This window comes from Taurulus bubalis, assembly GCF_910589615.1.
Source record: "Taurulus bubalis genome assembly, chromosome: 17".
In the NCBI taxonomy this organism is placed as follows: Eukaryota; Metazoa; Chordata; class Actinopteri; order Perciformes; family Cottidae; genus Taurulus; species Taurulus bubalis.
This window is the reverse complement of record NC_136605.1, coordinates 9,476,200-9,482,550: the sequence shown is the minus strand read 5'-3', so window position 1 is coordinate 9,482,550 and position 6,351 is coordinate 9,476,200.

Sequence of the window (6,351 nt, the reverse complement as noted above, 5' to 3'; positions counted from 1 at the left end):
TCTGGAAAACCACCTGGCTGGTAACCGTGTATGGGCCGATGGTCCGGCACCTCCTATTGTAACATCTTTTCCCTCGGTTACAAAGATACCTGATGAGACTGCACAGTTTTTCCCTGGTGTTGTTGCAGCTTGCGCAGTTACGCGGGCTATGTGGCGTGTGTAGTATCTTGACTTTTTCAAGGAAGTGTCGCTTTGTGATGATGTCATCAAGGTGCACAGTTAGAGTGGAATAATAAAGATGGATGCACACCGCGCCTTATATGGTCAAACGAGTACCGAGTGTTTTCACTTAGACAATTAAATGTCAGTGCACACACATAAATACTACATGGTGTCAGAATAGCTTGTTTCTTATCTAACCTGACAACGGAAAATGGAGAACGTAGGCATACCCACGCTACGGATGGATTGGGATTCATCTAACCTGCCCGACGCATGGAGAAAGTTTCGCCAGCATGTGGAGCTAATGTTCTCCGGTGCGCTACCCAAAATGGATATAATCCAAAGGGTCACAGAGCCGACTGAGTGGGTAAATGCACTAGTGGCAGTGGGAAAACCTAAAACAGGAAAGCTTTGGGTGTGTTTAGATCCCAGCGCCCTAAACAAAGCTATCCAGAGACCCCTTTATCCACTTCCCACTCTAAATGACCAAGACTAGCCGGAGCACAGTACTTCAGTGTACTAGACGCTAGATCTGGATACTGGACAATACAACTCAGCCAGGAATCATCAATGCTGACCACGTTCAACACTATCTATGGCAGATATCGGTTCAAGAGGCTCCCGTTCGGAATCATTTCTGCACAGTATGAGTTTCAGAGGAGTGTTGATGAGGCCTACGAGGGGCTTCAGGGTGCCATAGTGGATGACATTCTGGTGTATGGCCGCACCAAAGAGGAGCACGATGCCAACCTGCGCGCCATGCTGGAGAGAACTAGAGAGAAAGGAATAAAGCTCAACGAAGACAAAAGCATCATCTGCGTCTCTGAGGTGAGCTATTTTGGACATAAACTGACGAGAAGGCATCAAGCCCGAACCCAACAAGGTCAAAGCAATTAAATAAATGACTCCTCCACGCAGCAAAGCAGAGCTGGAGACCATACTGGGCATGGTCACCTACCTCTCCAAGTTTGAACCCAGACATGCTTCCATGCATCCAATACACTAAATGAGACAAATTGAGAAGGATCTGTAAGCAGTGCTCTTTGGATGCAAACGCTTTCATCAATATCTGTATGGACGACAGGTGATCGTCAAGTCAGACCACAAACCGCTGGAGTCAATCATGCGTAAACCCTTGGCAGCAGCACCGCTGCGCCTACAACGCATAATACTGCAACTACAAAGGTAGGACATTACTATTACACACGAGCCCGGAAAACAAATCCCGGTCGCAGACACGCTGTCCAGAAAGCCGATTGAGTGTACTGATAACTCTTTAAGTGAAGGCATGGATTTACAAATCCAGACGGTGATCAGCAGTGCGCCGGTGAGTGAGTGTAAAAAAAGTGTAAGCAGCGAGCAATAGACGTACTGTTCTGGCCCGGAATGTGCAAACAGAGAGAGGCACTAGTAGGATTTTGCAGCATCTGCCTTGAGCGACGTAGCTCCAATGCAAAGGAACCGATGCTTTCACATCCTATCCCAGAACGAACTTGGCAAACAGTAGCCACAGACTTGTTCACATGGCACAGTACTAACTATATAGTTGTCGTTGACTATTATAGCAGGTACTTTGAGGTAGAAAACTGAAGTCGACTGAAGTTGCCAGCGCAGCTGCTAATGCACTCAATTCTACCAAGCACAGAAAAACAACTGCAACCTGAACTGGTCTGTCGCAGCGCAGTTCACAGCAGAAGGCAAAGAAAAACATGTCATACATGTCAGATGACAGGTAAACCTAACCAGATCATCACGCTTAATGGACCCTCCTACCCCTCTTATTTGTGACCTCTTAATTATCAGCCCTCTTTCGTTTCCGTGTGGTCTCCACTTCAAGGTTGTTAGAGGCCCTCTGAGCCACATCCTCGCCATCCTTAGAGCTCCGGCTCGGGCAGATTGCCATCAGCTCTATGGACGATTTTACACTGAAAAACGACCAATCGCTGAGTCAAACAACTTCAACTACCTACATCAGCGTGGAGATAATACACACAGCATCCAAGCACACACTTACGGAGGGCCAAGGTGACTCATTTTCAAGTAGGGATGCTGCAGAATTTGGCTCGGTGTTATTCTTTGAGCCGCATCCACCTGCAGCATCCTTGTGAGGCAATGCATAAAATTTGCCCGGTCACTACTATAAGCCTCGGCATCTTCTCCAGATAATTTATGAGACACCTTGTGGAGGATCAGGATAAAACAACAACAGTCAGAATTTGTTCATGCATTCTGACATTATGATCATAAAAGCCTGTTTTCCAAAAGAGACATCCTACCATCACCAGATCCTTCAGGCTGGTGATTGTGAGTGGCCTGCCAGTCAGTTTTCTCACTTCCACAGCAAACTAAAGAGAATAAATATTTGAGTTAGCTAGCTTCTTTTAAATGCATTGACACATAAATGTATAAACTCGGCTATGTAAATATAATGTTACCGTCAATTGCCACAGCGGAGGTCCCAGTCCAGTGCATGGTGCACTGAAATAATGTGCTGTACGCATTCCGGCACCGAGAAGACGGTCTGGTGGTTTCCCAACCGTGTATGAAATGTGCCTAACCTGTGGGCACAATGTTGAGTTATACTTCAAGGTACATTTTCTGCTGAAAATTCTGCTAGCAGCTAGTAAAAAGGCTATTACAAAGAGATGGCACACAATAGAACCACCATTACAAGAAGGATGGTTGAAAATTGTGAGTGAAATATATGAGATGGAACTGTTAACCCACAGAATATGAGCTCAAAAGGAGCAATGTCATGACAAGTGGGAGAAATGGACGATGTTTACACATCAACAATAGAACAAGATGAGAAACACTTCAATGTTTCTCAGGATTTGTCATGTTTTTGAGAGGACAGAGCAAACCAGACCCTTTTTGTTGTAGTTATTATTGTTTGTTTTTCATTTCTGTATATATGTTTTCTGTTCATGGTGAAAAGGCAAAAAAGGTGAACAATTTTATGGTTTCACAAGAGAATTGCTGAAAATGTTAGAAACACACTGATCTTCCAGAATCAGGCAAAATATGCATTTCACACAATGTGCGACAATGTGCGACAGTATGGCTGAAGTTGACATTGCCGTGTGGGTTTTAAGTGTAATACTGGCCATATCATGCTCGTCGGTGCCAGGAAATAGTGGGATGCCCGTTAACATTTCTGCAGCGACGCAGCCAAGAGACCACACGTCGATTGCCTCGTCGAAGGGAGCTCCCAGCAGGACCTCTGGAGACCTTTAGACAAGCAGGAGAAACACAAACGCGTCACTGGTCATAAAGACTCACTAAAAAGTCAGCCTGACTAAGAACTTGACATGTCAGGAGGCAGGATTTTATGTATTTGATATTGTTTTGGATGTGATGTCAGTTCTTTACCTGTACCACCGGGGCTGAAGCTTCTTACCCCACCACTCCTCGGGATTGTTAAATGCTAAGCCAAAGTCGATGACTTTGACCCTTATAGGCTGCCGTAAATGGTCCACCATCATTATATTGTCAGGCTTTAAGTCAGCATGAACAATCCCTGTGCTCTTGAGGAATTTCAGAGCAGTGGCCAACTAAAATTATGAACAACAATATATATCGTCTGTACTGCATTGTTCACTTCATCAACAAAACTATGATGAAACATGTTTTATTGACTAAGAAGAGACATTTTCTTTATTTGTTGTTTTAGGGATTTAAATTAAAGATGTATTTTAATAGAAATTGCATCTGGGAATATATGTATTTAAGAAATAAAGCACAGCCTTTATCATTGTTTTATACAATGCAATTTGTTTTACATCTTTTGCATTACAAAAGCCAACCTGTTGCAGTATGGGGCGGATCTCCTTCAACTCCAGGGACAGAGGTCGGCGGATCTGCAGAAGCTGGTGCAGATTTATGTCCAGCTGCTCAAACTCCAGACAATAACGGCCCTTGTAGGTAAACGAGTCGTTCCAAACGACAATGTTGTATTTGTCAGAGTTGAGCGTTTTCATCAGTTTGAGGATCTCCGCCTGTTGTATGCCATGTTAGAACAAGATTAGATTTGAATGCAATCGGTTTTGAATTACTATAAAAGAGAATAATAGACATGATATCTATACCTCTTGCTTTGCCTTCTCAATGCCCTGAAAACCACGGATGATCTTTACAGCCACCGTTTCATCGGTGGCTAATTTCTGACATCGGGTGACTTCTCCGTAGCTGCCAGACCCCAGGAGATCCATCACCACGTAGTCAGAGCAGGCGGAGGAGATCAGGCCTCCGACAACGACCTGGAAGTTGTCTCTGGCCGTCATGGTGAGAGATCAAACCTGCTGTGGGTTTCTCACACCTGAGAGGAGAGTAGAAAGAGTCATTTTAACCTTGAAGCTGAAGCTGAAGACCTCGAAGCATTGATTACTTCTACCACTCCTTAAATACATCATTATATTCACTGTAAGCATATACAAATATATCTTGAATAATATATAACAATTAAACTAAAACAGGACAATATCCGATTTTTCGACCATTTACTCCAAATTTTCCTGCTTTTATGTATGTTCCCAAATCTTACCATTCAGTACACAAAGAAATCTTCATAATATTTATATATTCAACTAATATCTTAAAGAAGACACTCGTGACTTTCCTCTGCAGAAACAAGTAATATTTGGAAAACTAAATTAACTTACCAGACGTCCAAAGTTCACTTGATGTCAAGTGGTTTGCTGTAGAATCTCAGTGAAAACTAACTAACTAACTAACTAACTAAATAACTAAACCAACTAACTAGCTAACTGAATTGAATATTAATATAGAACTGAATTAATATCTGTTTATGATAACTAAATTGAACAAGGTATGGTAACTGTGAGTAATATAAACTCTTCAAAGTTGTCTGCAAGTCAAAAAGCCAAGGAACAAGGTTGAAATGACCGAAATTAAGTTTGTATCATCATAGCATTTATAAATTCTATAGAACACTAGATGGAATGGGACCTTATTAGGCCACGCCCAGCTGGAGCTGGTGGTGAAACTGCAGTGATGTCATAGATTTTACCTTAATAAAGTTTTTGTGCAGCCCCGGGTGGAAGAAGTGCCCTGACGTTTTATTTACCAAACCACAGTGTAGAACTACTCTATAAGTACAAGTTATGCATTAAAATGCACACTTAAAATATTAGCAACAGAATCTAGATCAAATACCAAAAGTAAAAGTATACTCATATTGCTGAACAATCAATCTCAGAATAATGTACAGTATATTGTATCACTGGATTATAGATAGTGATGCATCATTATTATTGTTATACACAAGAGTTTCTGTTGCCTGATTTATAAACATCCTATGAATGAGGCATATTGTTATGTTAGTCCTGAAAAGAGATCACAGGAACCCAGTTAACACTGATGGAGCTGTGCATGTGAATAGCCGCCTCATGGTTGTATGCCTTCACCAACCAGCCATTTACAGTTTAAATTCATGTCGGTCCAAAACATCATCACTTCATCAATTTATCCTAAAGGTCACAGTGACCTTTGACTACCAAATTCTAATCCTCGTTGTGTCTGAGTGGAGGTTTGACAACAAATATGACGAAAGTTCCCACGAGGCGTTGACTGAGATGTCATGTTAATGATAAGGAGACAGAGCAATGGACAAATAACCCGCAAACATAATAAAACATGACATTTGAGAGAAGTTGGAACATATTAAGCGGTAATGAGTTCAGACAAAAGGAGAAAAAATGCATGTACATGGCACACAGTCTGCAAATAAAAAAAAGAAGTTGTTTTAGGGATATTGTGTTATATAAAACTTGTTTGTTACAATGTGGAAAGTAACAGTCTTTGAATCAATCTTTTTAAAAACCTGTTACATACTAACATTTCTGAAAATCCTATTAGTTTTTTTTTAATACTGCAACATTTGAGGAAGCAGTTAGTTCTTGCAAAAAAAAAGTAATCCCGGGTTTTTACTTGCAAGGGAGTGTTTTTACACTGTTGTATACTACTTTTACTTAGCCAAAGTAAATTAGTCCTTCTAGTGGAAGAGGGGCAATCCAACAATACCGCAAACTACTGCCACAAAAATAAAAATGTGAGGAGTAAAAGTAATTCAACAGTTTTGCAAAACTGAATATGTGAATATATAAAAGTGAATATGATGTAACACCAGTTTGTGTCCAGAAGGTGGCAATATCGATCTTCAGAGGACAC